The sequence below is a fragment of the Triturus cristatus genome, chromosome 5_1 (assembly GCF_964204655.1).
Source record: "Triturus cristatus chromosome 5_1, aTriCri1.1, whole genome shotgun sequence".
In the NCBI taxonomy this organism is placed as follows: Eukaryota; Metazoa; Chordata; class Amphibia; order Caudata; family Salamandridae; genus Triturus; species Triturus cristatus.
Window position 1 is genome coordinate 176,242,434 of NC_140587.1, and position 21,388 is coordinate 176,263,821.

Consider the following 21,388-nt stretch of genomic DNA (forward strand, 5'->3'; position numbering starts at 1 on the left):
CCCCAAGATGTCTACCGCCACTTCTTCCCAGGGATTACATGGGTTCGTGAACCTCCCTAGAGCTGGTCTCATGGGTTTCAGAATTTTGTCAGCTCCTTGGCCCTGCACACAGTCTCTGACATGCCTCTCCACCTGTAGGTCCATGCCTGGCCACTAATATGTCTGTTTAGTTAGTGCTTTCGTTTTCACGATTCCCAGGTGCCCCTCATGTATTATCTTCAGAAGATGTGGTATTATCTCTGCTGGTGGTACCACTCGGTTTCCTCGGAATACAAACACCCCATCATTTCCCACCGACAACTCGTCCCTGACTTCATGAAATTGCCGGAATTTGGGGCTTCTGGTGTCTCCTCTCGGGCCACCCTCGCACTATGCATTTCTTGACTTCTTCCAGATCTCCATCTGCTCCGTAGGCTTCCTTCCATTCTCTCCTGCTTATTGCCCATTCCGGATCCTCCGTCACGGCTACCATCTCCTCATCTTCTTCCGGGCCCGTGGTGGCACTCTCCTTTGCCGCCGCCCTGCTGAGATAATCCGCTATCTTGTTCCTTGATCCTGGTATATATTCCACATCATAGCGATATTCCCATAGTTTCAGCGTCATCTTCGCTATTCGGGAAGTCGCGCCGGCATGGCCGCTGGACGTTAATACCTTCACCAGGGGTTTGTGGTCTGTCTTCAGCAGGAATCGCGTGCCCCACAAGAACTGGCAATACTTCCCCATGGCCCATACTGCGGCCAGCATCTCTTTCTCAATCACGCTGAACTTTTGTTCTGAATTCGTCAGTGATCTAGATGCAAAGCTGATCGTCTCCTTCTTGCCATCTTGTCTCTCTTGCATGAGCACTGCTCCCAACCCCTTTTCACTGGCGTCTGTCATCAGTATCGATTTCCCTAGGGGATCGTACCCTTGTAGCTGGATAGCCTGGCTTATTTCTCGTTTGACTGTGTCAAACTCTTCTTGCGCTTCTTCCGTCCATGCGAACGCTGTTTTCTCCCTCGTGAGCTGCCTCATGTGGTGCGTTTTCGTGGCAAAGTGTTGGATGAACTTACTATAGTATTCCGCCATCCCTAGGAAGGATCGTACTTCCTCCTTGGTGGCGGGTGGAGGAGCATCGCATATGGCTGTCACGTTCCCCTTCTTTGGTGTTATCCCACTCTCTCCAATTTCGTGCCCTAGGTAGGTGACCGACGACATGTCGAAATGGCACTTCTCCCATTCTGCTGTTAGTCCGTTATCCTCCAGGATCCTAAGCACCACCTCCAGCTTCTCGGCGTGGTCTTCTTGTTCCTTCCCCATCACTAGGATATCGTCTTGGAAGTATTGTACTCCCTCTATGTCCTTGAACAGTCGGGCCATTAGCTTTTGGAAGACTGCCGCTGCCGATGCCAACCCAAAGGGCATGCGGCAGAACTGATAACACCCAAAGGGAGTTATGAAGGACGTCAGTTTCTTACTCGTGTGGTGCAGGACTACCTGATGGTACGCTGACTTTAGATCGATGGTGGAGAACCACTTCACTCCTCTTGTTCGTGCCAGCATCTCCACTATGCGCGGTAGCGGGAACCTCTCCACCACAATACACTTGTTGAGTTCTCTGAGGTCCACACATAAGCGCACCTTGCCTGACGGTTTCATGGCCACCACTAACGGTGCCAACCATTCCGCACTATCAATGGGTTCAATGATCCCTTCTTTTTCCAGTCGGTGTAGCTCCTGTTGCACTGCCTCTCTCACAGCAATCGGTATGTTCCTCACTTTGTGTGTGACCGGTTGGACGTTCTCCTTAAGCACGATTTTGTGAGTAAACTTTTCCAATTTTCCTACCTTGTCCCCAAATATTTTCAGGTGCGCGCTTCGCAGTCCCGCTGCCTTTGACCATTTTCCTTCCAACGCTACTAACACTTGTGTGTCTCCTCCCGGATGCAGTTGTATGCCCAATTCCCCTTGGTCCATCCACCCCAGGACCGAGGGTCCCTTCTCTGCAACGTACAATTTGCACTGGGCGCTGCGTTCTTTGAACTGGAAGAGCAGTCTTCTAAATCCCACCATTGGGATAGGTTCCCCCGTGTAGGTGAAAGGTCGTATGTCGGGTGGTTCCAGATGTGGGCCTACTGTCGGTTCAAATTTCGCTTCCCACACCGACCTTTGGACGATCGTGTAGGGGGACCCTGAATCCGCTACTATGGTGATTTCCACTCCTCCGATGTGGATGTCGCACTGGGGTTTTCGAGATCTTCTGCCGTCGATGCCTAGTACTTGGTCTTCCACGCACAGGACTTCGTCGTCTTCTTCCTGGCCCTCTTCTTCCTCTCCTGGGTCTTGTGCCACGTATTTCACCGCGCGCTGTTTCCACTTCCTGCGACACACCTTCTCGTAGTGGCCGACCAGGCCGCAAAACGCGCACTTAGCTCTGAAGGCGGGACAACGTTTGTCGTGCGCCGCATGGCTCGGGCTCCCGCACCTGTAGCACTTCGATGTTCCTACTTTGTCCTGTTTCCACATTTGTCCCGGCTTTCCTTTCCCTTTGTACGATCCCTTATTTTCTCCTGGCGCCGGTTTTCCTCTACCATATTGGTCGGCGTCTTCCACCTTGTTTATCGTTGGTCTCGGGACCTGGTCTCTCTTCGCTGCGTCTGCGCCGCGCTTGGTCAGTTCTGCTCTTTTCACGATGGCTATCACGTCTTTTAACGTAGCGTGTCCGCTTGCCCACAGTTTATCCTGCACCGTTTTGCTTGTTGTGTGCATGACAATTTGGTCCTTTATAAAGTCGTCGTGTAGAGCTCCGAACTTACACGTTATCGCCAGCTTCCTTAATGTCGCCACGTAGTCGTCTATCGTTTCTCCCGCTTCTTGCTTCCTCTGCTGGAAATTGTAGCGGTCGATAGATGTGCAGACTGCAGGGCGATAGTGGTTGTCTAAGTCCTCAATGGCGTGTTTGAACACATCATCGTCCGCTGGTGGACGGGTAACCGGTGTTAAGTTTTGGAATACTCGTATGCCTTCTGGTCCCAGATTATGCAAGAGTATCCTTTTCCTCCGGCTGCTGGAGAACGCTTCTTCATTCTCGTCTTCCAGTGCTTTGAGGTAATTTTTGAAATATTCTCTCCAGTCCTCCCATTTTATTTGAGGCTCCCCTGGTCTTGGTAGGAACGGGACCGGCGTCGTTAGCGCTGATGCCTGTGCACACATCTTGGTTTCCGCCTGTTTCCTGGGACTACCTGGTGCTTCCGTCCCTTTTCCCTTTCTTTGGGTCGTCTGGGCCTCTTCGGTCCCTTCTGCGCCGTCCCTCCCCGCTTCCGCCAGGGCCTCTTCTATCTCTCGGCCCTGGGTCGCTTACCGCGCTTCTTTGCACTTGGTTGGCACTCCTGCTTATTCTCGTGCCTCCCTCTGGCTCGCGTCTGCCACTGCCGCGCTCTCTCGGTGTCCTGGAGTCTGTCCTGTGACCCCCTGGTGTTCCTGCCCCTGTAGGGCGTCGTCTCCTCCGGTGCTCCTGCTGTTGGGGGGCTTCCTCTCTCCTGAATGTCCTTCAGGGTCCTCTGCGTCCCGTCCTCGTCGCCACTGTAATGTTCTGCCTTCCCCCACAGTAAAGGACAGCAGCCAGTGCAAGATTTAACCTTTATTTATTTATTTAACACTTCTTACACCAAGAGCGCCGGGCAGCCGCCTCCGAACGCTTCGTTCGTCTCTTGCGCGTCTCGCGCATGCGCAGACGTGCCCAATATGGCCATCACGCTAATGCGCGGGATGACGTAGTGCCCGGACAGCTAGACCGCGACACTACAACAGCGAGGCATATGTTTTCAATTATCGTGCCAGTGTCTGAGCACGATAATTGAAAACAAATGGGCTTTGGTGCGCGTAACAGACACCAATAGGCCGTGGGCGGAGCAATGCGCCCGCCTTTGGCCTATTGCGTGCTCTGATGAAACAAAACACGCACTCAAAGCCCAATTACAGATCCCAAAACAGAAAACACGCACAAGCGTGTGCGATTCCAGGGTCCATTTCTGAACCCGGACAAAAGGACTCTCGCCTGCGGTCGCGAGACCTAAAAAAACACGTGATAGAAAATAGCTGAGGGGAATCCTTGCTCAGTGAATGGAAAAACAAAACTAACCTTACTTGCAGGGTAATTTAGGGTGACTATCACAGCTCTTAAAGTGGCACAGACAGTTTTGTATTCTTGTGTACATAACCACCATTCCATATTTTTTTAACATACTTTGCCAGAGTGACACTTTCAGTTGAATGTACTTTACCTTAACCTTTTCAACGAACTGGATTAGGTTCTACAGTAAATAGATAAAATATTGCCTACCATGGCCCCATTTTCTTGTTTGCATGCTTTTAAAATTTGATATCACATACATAGATATTCCACCATTTATGAATATTAGAGTATACCAACACTGAGAACTATCATGCGAGTCCCAGAATTACATAAAAAATACCACGTTTTTGTGGCATGCTTCATCATAGGCAAATTCTCCGCACCCAGGTAGGACAATACCACCAGAGCGTACTCCACCTATACTGAACAAGGGAGTTCTTAGAAAAAGGGCTAATGGACAACAAGGGATCCCGAAAAAGCTAAAAAATACCTAGGTGTGCCCAGGCTATCACCTCTATCCTCGGGATCCCATGGTACATCTAAAAACTCACCCTAATTGGCAAATCTGAACTAAATGACTAAAACCATCTCTATTATGTCACATGTTTTTGCCCATGCGTATCGCCAAACAGGTCGCGGGTATTCATCAGGCCCTAGGATCCCTTCTGGACTGGCCTATTCACCAATACAAGTGAGCAATAATATCAAGGTGAATGCTAACATGTATCTAAACTGTGCCTAGACTGATATAGATTTTTTATTTTTTTTATTTTACGGAGTTTTATATAACGCAAACTTGACCATCAGGTATATATAACATAGCACCAGTTGCATTACATGAGGACACATTCATTTTTGTTAGGCACGGGGAGATTAAGTGATTTGCTCAGAATCACAGGATGTTCAGCGTCATTGCTGAGACTCGAACCCAGTTACCCAGATTCGAGGCCGACCGTCCTAGCCGTTAGGCCAACTTCTCTCGACTCACAGTAATAATTTCATACTAAAAACCATTAATCCATTAGCGACGTACTCATGCATGGGAGGAGACTATGTCCTCTGTAGTCACACACTAATAAAGTGGAATATACTATTAATTAAAACAACCCGCTCAGAGCTGCAGCGGGGGCCATGCCTTATTTTATTACGAATTATAAGAGCCAGATGACCAGGTCGTTCCTTGAAATGAAACCTGCTGGGTAATGGGCATAAATTTGTGTCCTAGTCGACATTCATCTAGCCTGCGCTTTGAAAAACCCTGATGCTCAATATCCCTGGTACATACTATAGGAAGTTGTGTCTGTACAACATACTGAGAAACCACAAATAATTATCAGACTTCTGCAGGCTATTGAAAAAAATATTATTAAATCACTCCCAAATGACATTGCTCCCTGCAGATAATTATTGGTGTAGTGGGAGCCTTAAGAGACTTCTCATGATTAGGGTTCATATCTAATGAGGGGAGTATGGTCTCACCCCGCCAGGTGATACCATCTACTTCCGAAGGTCGTTGCCTCAACAGCCAACTCCTTGGAACCCACTTACTTCGTCAAGATGTCAATTGTACTTCTTCATCTATCCAATACCCCAGTCCCAGGTTCACTCCCTTCAAGGCTAAATTGTTGATGGGAAAGCTTTAACGGGGGGCCATCTCCCAGATGTATTGCTCATTAGTTATTAATGCCCCAGAAAACTTTTCCCAGGCTGCGACGGAAGTAGGAGGCCTGGGTGGGGGAGCTTGAGGATGCGGAATGGCGCATGGCTAGATTGCCCCTCCTCCTGGGAATTGGCTATTCCCACGCGGGGTGAGAGAGGGGCTTTCTGCAGTTTTGGAACGCAAGTTTGTTCTTACCCAAAGGTTGCTTTGTTAGGGTTACTGGAGGACGTGGGTGGGTAGAGGATGGAACTAATTTTATTGGGGTGGCAACATTCGTTGCCAATTGAGATATCATCCATAAATAGGTCTTCCATTCAACTTTGATGGCACAGTGGCGGGGCAGGGTGGACTAGTGTGCTCAGCAGTAACATCCTATGTACAAAGTCTGGGGATGCCCCAAAAGCATGGGAAGATCTGGAGCAGGTGGTGGGCATACCGCGGACTGGATGAGAGAAATTACTGTCACTAGTGCTATGCATAATATTGTGCAGGCTTGATGGGAAGTGGTCTTATTTTGTTGTGTGGTAGGCAAATCAATAAAGTTGGTTATAAAAAAAACAAAAATTTAAATAAAAAAACCAAAACCTACCTAAGTGTATATCGATCAATTCAATGTTGATATGCCTGCACAAATGGCATCGAGAATATATACAATTTCTTGAAATGTGCACCGTCTACTGTCCTAATGAGGGATATTGAAGCATTAATTTGATCTACATATGATAAAGATGTTCATATGCTAGAAAAGATAAATCAAATATGATCGTGTATAAGTAGTGTACATGAAAAAGTAAATGAAGTTGAGGAAAAAAGGAAGGGTGTAAACGAAAAAAATCCATTATTCTCGCCTAGAAAAGTATATCATTCAAATTAACATAACATTTTATGTCATTGTCCTTTGTGTCTACACAGCGACCTCTGAAGACATTTTCCAAGCATAAAGAAACAAATAAGATCCAAATGATCTGTTACCTATGGGGGAACTCATCAAGTCACACACTACTATATGTTGCTTAAAAGAAGGGAATAATTTGCCATTTATAAAAAGTTGCCTTTAGTTCAGTAGATAGCTAACTCCTCATAGGCTGGGAAACCCAGCTTTGATTACTACAAAAAACAGTTTTTATCCAGAAAAACACCATTCTAAGCCATAACAGTGGCTATGTTAGGAAAGAAAACAAAGAAAAGTCTGGACTGCCTGGGGTTAAAAGTCAACCTTGTCTCTGCGAAAAAATGTTCTAGGAGGAAATCTATTGTCCAGTCATCATAAGTAGAATCCCTTTTTATTTAGCACCACAAAACATTTTTAAATAGGCCCATATTCATCACGAAAATGTCATTCAGTCTTAAAGATGACATGGGAGAAAATAGCTAATTACAATACACTTGTTCAGGAATTATGTAATACAATAGAAGAACATATATTTAAACATGCTATATTTAAAATATCTTAATATTTACCTGGGAAAGAAAAAAAGTGTTTAAATACTAAAGTGGGTTTATTCAGTTTTTCGAATTAATGAAGGCCATAATAATAACTGTTATGGATATATTAATTGGTAAAATGAAGAATGTTTTGTTTACCTTTTTGAAAAACTACGACAGGGGTTGCAAAGAGCATGTTTTTACTTTACTAGGGATCCCCACTTTATAGGTATCACAATTTTGAATCCTGGATGAAAGAATAATTTGATGAGAACTGCTGTTGACTCAGCCCTAGATAAGGCACATGAAATGAAGAAAGGACATTCTTACCTCTCTTTCCCGGTCAGACTTGCACAGGCGCATCTGTCTCAGCATCTGAGACCTCTGCTCCATCATCAGAGTACGCTCATAGGTGTATGCTGAGATGTCACTGTCATGCTGTAGGAAATACACAGATGGGTTAGGAGCAGTTTATTAAACTGACACATAGCAGAAATGTCACAAGACAGACATATCCAACCTAACATATAAAATGAGGAGAGGATGATCAGGAAGTGGCTACTTACCTGTGGCACTAATTGTCCGGTCATATGTGGAGAGGTGGGGCTCACTGGTTAGAGGAGGCAGACCCGTAAGCAGAGAATCGGCCAGGGACCAGGGTTCAATTCCCAACGCGGCAGGGTTGTGGACCAGGGTCAAATCGGACTCGATAATTCTCGCCTCGGTACCTACTCTAACCAGGAACACACTCGGCAACTCTGGGCATTAAGCTTGCCTCATCTCTACAACGGCCCCCCACAGACGCCGGGGATGCCTGGTTTCACCTTGGAGATACCCAGAAAGGGACCATCTCACAGGGATAGCCAGGACGGGTTCCCCAGCGGTCTACAGCGCCGGGACGCCCCGTTGCTGGGGTAGCTGTGCGCTTTACAAGTCTACAACATTAACATATTTTCAGTAGATTATATCACCATTTAGAACCCGAATCATCAGGCTGTTGAACCTCACATCACTTTAAGAACTACTACATTCCAGAGCAACACTTCTATGTATTCAAAAACCTACATTAGAACATCTCTATAAAGGAAATGGCTATATATGCTAGTCTTAATTTTCTTTCAAGATTGGGAGTGATCAAAGGAACTAGTCCTCATTTCACCTGTAAAGAGCACAGTCTCGCGAGTGTATCTGTCCCGGGTGTTCTATCATCACTTCCGCGACAGTCAGTAATATAAATTACAGGTCCATGCAGTAATGACGTAGCAGGTATAATCTTTGCATGCATGAGGAATAAAGATACATAAATATTCATTTACTCAAACATTTCCGAAAACGCTCACTGCTTCCAGAAATCAAACCAGAACCACAGGGAAAGTGTCGAACATCATCCACTGAGAGTGCGCTGTGGAGGCCTTTTAGGAGCTCTCACGAGATTATAAGGCAAATAACCTTTAACACGGGCTTTTGAAAAGCAGCACAGTCAAGTAGAGAGCACAATCTGGAACAATGCATTTGCATCGCTGGGACACAATCCCACTTTGCACAGGTGCAAGTACAAACGGGAGTGAAGGATCATGCATGTACACAATGCCCAAAGTATGCAGATTCACCCACTGCTGCGTATGTGCATGTTTGGAACAAATTATTCTTCATCATTTTACCCGCACGTGTCCAGGATCGTTTCCAGGACCATAGCCCAGGGTGGGGGACATTCAGCATGTCTATCACGGGCAATTAGCCTGCCATTGCAAAATGGGCAGATACACAAAGGGGCTGGGAATTCCGGTACCCACTGCAAGTCCTTACTGCACTTATGATAGAACAGATGGCAAGACATCCAACAGTTTGGCCAGCAACAGGTTCGTATTTCGGGAGTCACACCAAGTCACAAGCTTGTCCCAGCGTTCGGCATAAATAAACTTTGTCCAAGGACACCTGGCTTTTAGGATACCCAAAACGTTAGAAGTAAAATCAAATGCAGTCAACTGCCACCTTTGAATCTCGACACATGTGTAGAATGTGCACCCTACTCTGCTGCTGTGACAGAAGATCTGCCTGAAGCTGCAGCCTGATGGGAGACAAATGTTCATGCCCAGACGTTCAGGGTACCACTATTTCCTATCCCAATACGGGGCCACTAAAATGACTTGGGCACGGTCGTTCTTGAACTTCTTCAGAACTAGCAGCAGGAAGGCATGCAGGAGTCCCATCCTCCTCTCTAGAGGGAATGAGTCTCCTAACGAGATCATTTGTGGGAACTCTGGCTTGCAAAAGTGTTAACATACATTCTCAGCAGTGGCAAAGAGATTGGGCAGGGCTCTCCGAGATTGCTAGAAGATGTCCTGTGCCACCTTTGGGTGCCAAATGCAAAAACAACAATTGTTGGACAGAATGCAGAACAATGTCATACATTCACCCCAGTACAGAGATCTGGGCCTAAATCCATCGTTTTTTTGCTCACCATGCCATTCCAGTTTGGACCCAGCCATATGCAAATCAGTCTTGACGCTTTGCCCAATGGGAACAGTCCAGCCCGAACTGCCAGGCCAGGCCTCCCTGGACTGGAAACAAGCATCCTAGGACCGGTTTCGGGATTTCACCCCTCTTCAGCCAGCATAGCTTGATTCCAGTGGCATGGAGAGCACGGGACTCACGTCTGAGCATACCTCACCATCATCCCCTTTGGTATCGCTTTGTTCACCCTAAGTTGGCAGGGTATGCCCAGACGTGGGTCCCTTGCTCACTTTGCCACTGGATTCAAGATAGCCTGGCTGATGAGGGTATGAACCCGAAACCAGTCCCAGGATGCGTGTTTCCGGTCCAGGGAAGACATGGCTTGGCAGTTCGGGCTGGACTGTTCCCATGAGGCACAGGGTCAGACTGATTTGCATATGGCCATGTCTGAACTGGGGTGGTGGAGTGAGCTAAAGAATGATGATGGATTAAACCCATATCAGTTGACTGGGGGTGAGTGTTTGATTTGCTCAAACGCTCCGTCCATCATCCCCTTTGGTATCGCTTTGTTCGCCCTAAGTTGGCAGGGTATGCTCAGATGTGGGTCCCTTGCTCACTTTGCCTCTGGATTCAAAATAGCCTGGCTGATGAGGGTTATGAACCCGAAACCGGTCGCAGGATGCGTGTTTCCGGTCCAGGGAAGACATGGCTTGGCAGTTCGGACTGGACTGTTCCCATGAGGCACAGGGTCAGACTGATTTGCATATGGCCATGTCTGAACTGGGGTGGTGGAGTGAGCTAAAGAAGGATGATGGATTAAACCCAGATCAGTTGACTGGGGGTGAGTGTTTGATTTGCTCAAACGCTCCGTCCATCCTCCCCTTTGGTATCGCTTTGTTCGCCCTAAGTTGGCAGGGTATGCCCAGACGTGGGTCCCTTGCTCACTTTGCCACTGGATTCAAGATAGCTTGGCTGATGAGGGTATGAACCCGAAACCGGTCCCAGGATGCGTGTTTCCAGTCCAGGGAAGACAAACTTGGCAGTTCGGGCTGGACTGTGCCCATGAGGCACAGGGTCAGATTGATTTGCATATGGCCATGTCTGAACTGGGGTGGTGGAGTGAGCTAAAGAATGATGATGGATTAAACCCAGATCAATTGACTGTTGGTGAGTGTTTGATTTGCTCAAACGCTCCGTCCATCATCCCCTTTGGTATCGCCACCTTTGGGTGCACCTGCCACTAGTGATCTGATAGGCAGCACCAGCTGTGTTCGTCAATCCTGGTGTTTAAAATTACCACTAGGGGGTGTGTGATCAAGGAAATGTCCTGATAATTCAGCCAGTTCCAGAGTTGCAAGGCCTTCTGGCACAGGGCCCAGGATCCACTTTGTCCTGTGTGTTGTAATACCACATGGCAGTGGTGTTTTCCATGAGAAACTGCACCAGCTTTCCCTTTATGGATGGCAGGAAGTCCTTCAAAACCAAGCAGATTGCCTGTAACTCGAACAGGTTGATGTGGAGAAGGGTCTCCGCAGGAGACCAGAGTCATCTGATCTCCACCTTTCCCAGATGTCCGCCTCAACCTAGCAGAAATGGATCTGTCACTACCATCAGCTCTGGGTGAGGTAGTGAAAGGGGCCTGCTGCTGGCCCAACTGCGACCGAGCAGCCACCACTGCAGATTTTCTGCAGTTTCCGTTGAAACCTGTATGGAATCTAATAGGTTCCCTTAGTGCTGGGCCCAATGAGACCTTTGATCCCACTGCAGACCCCCATAAAACATATGGTATGGTGGACAAGCAGGATGCAAGAGGCCAATAGTCCAATAAACCTCAAAAGAATCTTCACTGAGACCGAGGACCGAGGCTGAAATGTCAGGATCAATGGCTGAATGCCCTGGACGCTCAGGTCCAGAGGGAAGTCCTGGTAGCAGATCATATTGAGGATGACTTAGATTAAAGGGAGCCTTTGTAAAGGAGTCAGGTGACACTTCGGCACATCGATAGTGAACCCAAACAATGTGAGGAGGTTCACAGTCCTCTGGAGTTAATCCACGACTGACTGTGGCAAACCCACCTTTTGTGTAAGCAAAGACAGGCACACCAGACCTCTTAAGGTATGCTGCAACAATCACAATCACCTCCGTGAACACCCGGATGGGGCACTGGAGATGCTGAAAGAGAGCATTGGAAATTGAAAATGCTCGTAGCTCACCTTGAACCGCATGTAGCACATCTGTGGACCTGCAGGACAGAAACATAGAATTAGGCGTCATGCAGGTCCAACACTACCAAACAGTCTCCTGGATCCAGGGTAGATAGAAACTGACCCAAGGTGAGCATTATTAACGTGTCTCTCTACAGCAAGAAACTGAGATATCAGATCTAAAATAGTAACATTTTCCAACACTGGGAATCCCTAGGGTCCAAAAAAAGCTTGAACTTCCTGGAGCTAAATGGGCAAGCCCTCCTCTAAAAACTGGTCTAATGTAGGCGGAAGATACGGGACGTAATCTTGTTGAAATGATATGCAGGCCCAGTTGTTGGATTCTATGTCCTGTAACCCATTGAGAAAATGGCAAGTTCTGCCTCCCACAGGGTGGTTGTGTGCCCTTATGGACAAACTAAATCAGCTCGGCAACTGTTGCCAGAGAGGTAGGGAACTGAGGTTCACTGTCCTTGTAGGCCCGGACGATGTCTATGAATCCTGTACCCTAACTTTGAAAGGACTGAGGTACCTGCTAATGGCATCATGGGCCATAATGTTGCCTATATGAACAGCCCCTAGCAATGCCTCAAAGGTGAGGAACTGTTGAGAATACTGCCTTGTGGGTGTTGACAGGTTGAGGGAGTGCACTGTGGTTCTGCTTCCTTTAAAGCGATCTAGGGTGGAACTGGCCTTCTCACCAAACAAGCTAAACCCATAAAAAGACATATCCATGAGTGACACCTGGATGTCATCCAAGAAGTGCATGGAATCCAAAACACCACATCAAACCTGATTGGTCTGCCTAAACAGTCAGTCATATCCAGGTCTAACCATATGACATATTATGCTGCCTCCTGGCCATCTTGAATGGTTTGTGCCAAGCTGGCGTGGAATTCCGCTGGAACTGCCGGCAAGATTTCTACAACTATGTCTCGTAAAGCATGGGAGTACCTACCTAGCAAGCAGCTTGTGTTGACTGACAGAAGGGCACAGCTAGCTGAGGAGAACACTTGTTTCCCTAATGCCTCAATTCCCTTTGACTCTCTCTCTCGCAGGTGGTAGGTGCCTGAGGTGGGGTCATAGGGAACAAGTTTGGATTAATCCAGTTAGTGGAAACCTGAACTGCCACGCTTTGTGGAGTAGGGTGTTACATCAGAAAAAAGAAAAAGGGTGGGGGATAGGGAATGAGTATGAATACATCCTCCTAAACAGAATCACCAGGCTTTCCAGAGTAGGGTGTTCCGTCAAAAAAATCAGGGTTACCCAGGGCAGGTCTGTGGGGTTGTGCTACCTATCTAGTTAAAGGTGGGCAGGACTAAGTTTTGGCCCAGGTGCCTACGAGATTGTCAGTCAGGGCTTCGCTGAATAACAACCAGTAATAGGACGAGGTCTGGAAAACGTAAGTGAGAAGAACATGTTACTTACCTTCGGTAACGCTTTTTCTGGTGGATACAGTATCTGCCTGTGGATTCCTCACCTTGTGAATATCCCCTGCGCCAGCAACATTCGGAAACTTTTGTAGCACTTCACGCCGATGAGGTCGAAGACGACGTCACAGAGACACGGCTCCACTCGCGACTCCGCTGAAGTCACCGGATCCATAAGAAGACCTCGTTGGCATGATGACGTCAGTTCCGCCCTTTTTTCCGTGCCTTCGAGGCACACGGACGGACTGACAGCAATATATACACAGTATACACAGTACATAATATACAAAGCAACACACACAGTGTGGTGATAACATAGGAAGACAAAAGAAATAACACACTGCCTTTGACAGTAACAAATACATTTTGAAACACCATAATTAGAATTGTAGGTATACAAGGGTGGACAACAGGGAGGCGGGTGGGTCAGTGAGGAATCCACAGGCAGATACTGTATCCAACAGAAAAAGCGTTACCGAAGGTAAGTAACTTGTTCTTCTGATGGATACATTGTCAGTGGATTCCTCACCTTGTGAAAAGATTTCCACAGCAGTCCCACTCCCGGAGGAGGGTGTCCACCCTTCTATACCAGAAAGTCCTGAAGGATGGAACGAGCAAAGTGTCCGTCCCTCCTCACCTCGGAATCCAAGCAGTAATGCTTCGCGAAAGTGTGGAGGGGGCCCCAAGTTGCTGCCCTACAAATGTCCTCCACAGGAACACCTCTTCTAAAAATCTGGCTGTTTAATCAATAATTTGCTTTCTTATTGTTCTATTCCTGTCAGTTTTTAGCGCTGGGAAACCCTGGGAGGGTAGCTGTGCGCTCTACAAAATTACTTTAACATAACATAACCTCTAGACAAGGCACATGTAGAAGACTTAGCCCTGGTAGAAAGAGCCCTTATACCCGCTGGAGGTTCCTTAACGGCCAAAGAGTAACATATCTTGATGCACAAGATAATCCATCTGGAAAGGGTGCACTTGTGCACCGCTCTGCCTTTCCTGCAGCCAACATAGCTGTAGGAAGGTGGAATCTGACTAATGGTTGCCCCCAACTTTTTGCCTGGTATTTGAGTGGTTTTTGACTAGTCTGGCTGGGATCCTGCTATCCAGGACCCCAGCCTATCTGCTTTCTCCTTAAAACTGATGTGAGTATCCTAGGTACAAAACCAATTGGATGCTGAGGGTGCCCTGACAGTCCCTTGTAGATGGTACCCTAGGTACCCAGGGCATGGGTCCCTCAGTAGGCCTACCAGGGCTGCAGCACTTATTGTGCCACCCTGGGACAGCCATACAAACTGACACCACCAGACCACTACTGTAGTCTGGGTAAGGTGGTGCTAGCACCCCTTACAGGGATATAGGTACCCTATAACCCACCCCATTACAACACATGTACTCTCATGGGTCAGCCCTATGGCAGGCCTTGCTAATCCTACAAGGCAGGGTGCTGAGGTGTGTGTGAGGGGGAACCCCTACATGAGTAGGGCCTCCCTGCAACCTTCGTAAAATCATTGCTGGGTTGTTTGTAGTGTAGCCATACTATATACTCTTAACCGCATTATAAGTCTATCGCGATAACGCGATAACTTGAGAATGGCTACACAGAACCATATCGTGTTTGGTGTCAAACATGTAGGAATCATACCCCCAGTCCAGCCATGGGCATGAGGGTACGATTCCCCCCTGCTAGAGGGGCGATATGGGAAAAGCGGCAGAATTTAGACACCAATTTAAAAGTGCACATGTAGTACAAAATGGCTACTACCCGCCACCCACACGACTCTGGCTGGCTGTTGCTGGGGAAAACCCCAGCCTCGCCAGCTGGACAATAGGGCTCCTGTGGCAGGGAGGTGCTAGCATCTCCCCAGAAAGGATAATGTGGATTGTAACAGGGTGGGTGCACCAAATGTCCTTTCAGAGTTGCACGTAGGCAGCTGCAGAGCCTTCATTCTGCATACACCGCTTGAAACCGGTTCAGGGGCATCCTGCCCCTCGCCCAGGCGGGAAACACACAAAGGGGAGAGGGTGTAGCCACCCTTTCCCGCCTCACCACTCATTGGTGGACACTACTCTGGACACTCCCCTAATCTTGGGGATAAAGGTGAATAACGTGGCCCCAGAGCCTCAGATTAATCTTGAACTTTACAGTCTTGACCTTCGACTTGCTGTTGCCCAGCTGACGGAAGAAATCTCCCTTGGGATAAAGGAGGTATCCCCCTGCTTGGCAGGCACCTGAAACACTGCAAGTGACCCGGTTGGAACCTCGCTGTGCCTATGGACTTCGATGACTTCCAGTACCCTTGAGGTGGGTTTCCAGCGCATCCCAGAGGCCAGTAAGTGTGCTCAAAGAGTTTGGGCACCGTGGACTGCGTGGGTACCGAGATCCCCAATACCCCAGGACACCGGCCACCTCTTGCGTAGCACACAACCCTGACCAGTGGGGAAGTTGTGCTTTGGCCTGTTTACGAGCCAACCACTCTACAGCAATTGTGCCAAAGACCAGCGCCCTAGCCCCCTCCGGTGGCCCGTGGGTGCCCTTTTACGCACTCCAAATTGCCGCCTCCCGCTGTCCCTTGTCTCTCGACTTGTGGGCCCCAGCGGAGGTCTATTTCGACAATCAAGAGTTCCCCTGGTTGCTCCAGGCCTGCTCTACAGTCTCCCCGAAGGAGTCCTCTCCCAGACCTCGTGGGTCTGTACTGTAGCAGATTTGTTCATCTTGCGTGGGTTGCGGTTGCCAAGGCTTAGTGGATCCAATCCGGACACTAACACCGCAGCGACCCTCATCCGACGTGGGACAGTCGCCCTCCAGAAGCTGGCCTTCCTTAAAGCCTCCCGGAGCCCGTGGCTGCAGATCCAAGTTACACCACTTTCCACCTGAAGCACCCGACATCGAAGGGCTCTTTGCTTTGAGCCTCCTGGTCACTTTGCCGTGACCCAGACTCTGTCCCCTCTGCTTTCAGGTTCTTCTCTACAATCTTCACATCTTTGATCTTCACGGCATCATCGATGCTTTTGGCTAACAGCACTTTTTAACATTTTCCTATAGAAAATCAGCCCGCGACCCGACATCGAAAACGACCTATGCACCCGGCTTCCCTGGGGCAGGTAACAGTGGTACCTCGGTACTCTCGTGGTAGTGGGCTCCTCAAAAGCTTAAGTCTAAAGTTTTAACTTTATACTCCTGCTAGAAGTGACTTTAATCTGTGTAATTTCAACCGCGACATTCTCCATAGGCTATAATAGAGATCCCGATAGCAGCTATTTCCACTGCACGCGCCTCCCGTGGGTCCCCTTCCTCATAACCTGGGGTGGATTCTTAAGGGGCCAGCGATCCTAAATGCCCTAGGCATTGTATGTAGAATTGTCGTGGTTCTTATACCACTTTTTTTATATATGGTTTGGTCCCCCCCTGGGGCCCTGTGATTCCTGTGCTATTTATTGTGTTTATAAATGCTTGTTTGAATTGTAACTTTGCCACTAGCCTCATAAAGAGACTGTGGGATTCTGTCTAGAATAAATACATATATTTTATATATATACCTGTGTGGGCTACTCTTTCATTTGGTTATTCAAGAGGTTATCTATGGTAAAACAATAAGCTTAACACTCCTTCAAGACTTAGCCTGAAGGCTGCTCTCCACAGCTACCACTAGGATAGCTTTCTTTAAAGGTTGTCTTAAACCTATCATCAATAAGAGTCGAATTGGACTGGTGCAAGGTGTCCCTATAACAAGGAGACAGCATATGCCAGGCCAACTTCTCACAATAGCCCACAAAAAGCTGGTGGTCCACTCAAAAGTCTTTAGTCATATCGAGGTAGAAGCTCACTGCCCTCTTAGGGTCCAAGCGGTGAAGCCGCTCCTCCTCCTTGGAAGGGTGAGGAGGAGGATAGAAGGTAGGAAGGGTAATGGATTGCCCCAGATGGAAAGGAGTTACCACCTTAGGCAGAAAAGCAGCCCTGGTCCTGAGTACCATTCTATCAGCATGAATGGTCAAAAACGGGGGTTTTGAACTCAGAGCTTGAATCTCACTTACCCTCCTTGATGAGGTAATAGCAATGAGAAAGACCGTTTTAAAAGATAACAGCCTCAAGGGACACTTGTGCAAGGGCTCAACGGGAGAACCCATCAAGTAAGTTAAGACAAGATTTAAGTCCCATTGAGGCACAATAAAAGGAGTAGGCGGAATCTTATTGGTAAGGCCCTTAAGAAAACGTAAAACAATAGTTGACTTAAACAATGACTGCTGATCCGGCAAGATAAAGGAAAGCCGACAAAGCCGATAGATATCCCTTCACAGTGGCTACAGCAAAGCCTTGCTGAGCAAGACAAAGAGCAAACTGAAGGATGTTGGATAAACGAGCCCTCAAAGGGTCAATAGATTTGTCTCCGCACTTGAGAACAAATTTAGACCACCTATAAGAATAAATAGATTTAGTGGAATGACGTCTGGCAGACAATATTACATCTACCACATCAGGCGGGAGAGAAAAAGAATTCAGGTTGACCCATTCAATCTCCAGGCATGAAGGTGTAAGCTCTAGAGGTGGGGGTGTAGAACCTGCCCCTCCGACCGCGAGAGGAGGTCTGTCCTCAGAGGGAGACGGAGAGAGGGCACGAGGAGAGGTGGAGAAGATCTGTACACCACACCCTTCTTGGCCAATCCGGGGCGATCAAAATGACTTGGGCCCGGTCTTGGCGAATCTTCCTCAGAACCTGAGGAATCAAGGGTATGGGAGGAAACGCGTAAAGGAGATGTGAGTCCCATCTCAACTGAAACGCGTCCCCCAAAGCTCCCTGCATTGGATACTGGAGACTTCAGAATGACGGGCAGTGAGCGTTCTCGTGAGTGGCAAACAGGTCCACCCGAGGAGTTCCCCACGTCCGAAAGACGTGACGAACCACCTCCGGATGGAGCCTCCACTCGTGCTTACGAGAACTGATGTCATCACGCAGACGAGGTCTTCTTATGGATCCGGTGACGTCAGCGGAGTCGTGAGCGGAGCCGTGTCTCTGTGACGTCATCTTCAACCTCATCGGCGTGGAGTGCTACAAAAGTTTCCGAATGTTGCTGGTGCATGGGATATTCACAAGGTGAGGAAACCACTGACAGATGTATCCATCACAACATTGGTTTTTACTTAAGTCCAGGGCTTCAGCTGCCCATCTGATGACCACGGCCAATGAAGCGGTCTCTTCCATCAGAAGCACCTGAGGGAGAAACCAGCTCCATGCCAGAGCAAGTGTCCAATCCACTAGCCTTTTGTAGGACCAAGAAGAAATTCTCATCATTATCTTGGAGAGGGCAATTCATCCCCATCATCGGGGGAAGGGAATTCATCATCAAAGGCTGGCTGGCTGACTGGCTTTGGTCCAAATCCAATCCCAAGAGTTGTTGGAGAGGTGAAGGAGCGACTCATAGGCAAAGGTGCAGTTTTGTGTGAAGCAGAGCGAACTAGAGGTGGTTGTGTTGGGACTGTTGCAGGCCCGACCTCTGTCGAAATTATGACACATTTGAATCACAGTCAGACAGGACAATAGGGTCAATAACCACCTCCGGCATTGATGTAGCAGGAACTGATTTGAATTGTGGTGCTGGATATCTAGTCGGATTTGGAGTCAGCTCCGAAGTCTAAGCTGGACCTGAAATAGCTTTAAGAGGCACAGATGGTGCAGAGGATGAATCGGTCAGCGGTACCCCAACTGGAGGCCTTGGCAAATCTGTGGTCCGGAAGGTGCGCCAGTGGTAGCTAGTATTGTGCCAAAGATGTGCAATTTGGTTTCCATGAAAGCCTCAATCTGTCGTGACATCGCCAATGGCGCTGGAAATTCAGGGTCAAATTAAATCAACTGCATGATCTGCTTCTTTGTGAGGGAGTGGAACTGGGGGCACCTTGACATCCTTGCAACTTCTCAGAGGGAGAGTGGTAAGACTGGAAAAAGTCCTGTTTGGCCTTCCTATGTTTCTTTTTGTAGTTCGACTGGAGTTGATGTAGAGCGGGAACAGGTTTTATAAGACTTCCTGAGGTGTTTAGTGATATACAGCTTGACTTTACGATAACATATTGCTTATGGGTGCATTATGGCACACTCCTCGCACAACTTGAAGTAATGGCCTAAACCAAAACATCAAAAGCATACCTTATGGGGTTCTGTCACAGACATCTGCTTGTGACAGTCCCTATAATACTTAAACCCTGAGTTTTAGGAGAGGACACTTTCCCTTGCATACCGGAAACTTATTTTGAGAAAAAACGTGTGCACTGAAAAGTTAGGAGCAACTCCATATCTGCGTACAGAAAGGAACTGAAGTCCGAGCATTTAGGTGGCACTTTTATATGGCTCAAGCCATCACTTCTGTGGTGGAATGGGGTTAACTCAGAGCCTCACAACACTACCTACTGGCGCGCAGGTGCTGATAAACCTTATGGATTCAGTCTGGCACCCGGGGATATTCCAAAAATGAGGAATTTGCGGTTAGACGTATCCATCAGAAAATACACACAGTAATGGAGTTCAGCTGTAGGGTTCTACAACACTGCGGGCTAAAACCCTTCTTATAGTTCTCCACATTCACCATAGTTTCCTAGCTCAGTTGTGGCAGTTACCACCCCAACACAGCAGTCTAGCATATCCAATGCAGTGCCAAACTACTACAGTTACCTAGTAGTTCAGGAAAACATAGGGCAAGAATTGGCTTGGGTGCACGTTGACTATATGTTTTATGTAAGCAATTGCTAAACGTGGGGGGGCCTTGGGTCAGTTCATATTTTGCAACAGCACTCATTACTCCTTTCAACATGCAGTTCTAGTGCAAGACACAGTCTCTCAACACTGCCTTGTGTCTTACCTTTTTGTTATATCTTGCTTAGGTATTCGTGCATTTATGCAGTATGGGCTTGAGCAGCAGTCAGGCTGCTCCTAGTGGGGCTCCTGTATTTAGATAACATCCTGCAACTAAGACTAATAAACTATCTTCATAGATACTCCTCAGCTACTGTTCATTCATCACAACATAATTTTGGCAACGATCTGGAGTCAGACTCGTGTGTTACAAGTTGTTTTACTGAGGCTGGCACTCAAAAAAAGATTGTAAAACTTAAGAGACTTACATAAACTACAAAAGCTCACATTTAAAAGTACATTGAAGATCCGAAGATATTTATTGAAACAGAAAGACTCGGACCCTGCGTGGTACAGATCAATCTACAGATAGCAGAACTTTAAAGGAAAATTAAGGTAACTTAAAGCAAAGAGAGAGACAGATTGCCCTTCTGCCCCAACAGTGACCTCTACATTAGTTGGCCCAAGCCAGGGCTTACGTCTGTTTACATCATTTGGATCTTCTTGTGTTTGGTTACAACTTTCAATACACTGTCTGAGACCAGCCACAGCTTATGCGGTCAATGATATACGTCCTGCCTCATCGTTCAGTTCTGTGCCTGCGCTTGGGGATATTCATAGACTGGACTCCTTATAGACCATCTGTCACAAGAACAGGCAACCCATTTGGATTTGGGAGAAGTCTTTGTCTTTTTGTGGTCGGGCAGCGCCAAGTAAACTGAACTGTTAGTCTTGGCGTATATCAAGTCAAGTCTACATCTTAGCCACATCACTAAGGGAGTTTAAAAAAAAAAAAGTTATACTTTTTTTTATTAATTTTGTTTAAAGTCCTTACAAGGGATGGATGTGACGTGAAGCAATATATCATAACACAGAATTGTCAGGGTACATCACTGATTATTTAACTTCCATACACCGCCCCTCTCTCAGGCCAAGAACAAGAAAACATTACACAATTGTCTAATACCAACATTGTCCGTTCCAATTGAGCAAAGAAAATAGTTTCATCTAACGAAGTTATTTTACCACTACACACACAACAACTGCACTACTTAAATGTTCTAATCCCAGCATCTAATAGGCTCACAGCACCTTCATGTGTATGCATGGGAACATTCCTGTCGGTGGCCCACCTAGTCCATATCTTAGTGTGTTTATGCGTACACCCACGGGCGACAAAAACTGGAAGTTCCAATTCCATAATGTAGTCAAGACCAGTCTTCCGTTGTGAGACCCTGGGGAGATTTCCATTTTTCCA

General features: G+C 47.5%; 1 pseudogene across 1 annotated transcript in view; it reads right to left on the reverse strand.

Moving 5' to 3' along the window:
- Positions 1–21,388, reverse strand: part of LOC146830586 (solute carrier family 12 member 6-like) — a 1,160,668-nt pseudogene that overhangs the window by 157,293 nt on the left and 981,987 nt on the right. The window contains exon 21 of the transcript XR_014961448.1: positions 7,531–7,638. The product of XR_014961448.1 is annotated as a solute carrier family 12 member 6-like (transcript). The remainder of the gene's footprint in view (positions 1–7,530; positions 7,639–21,388) is intronic.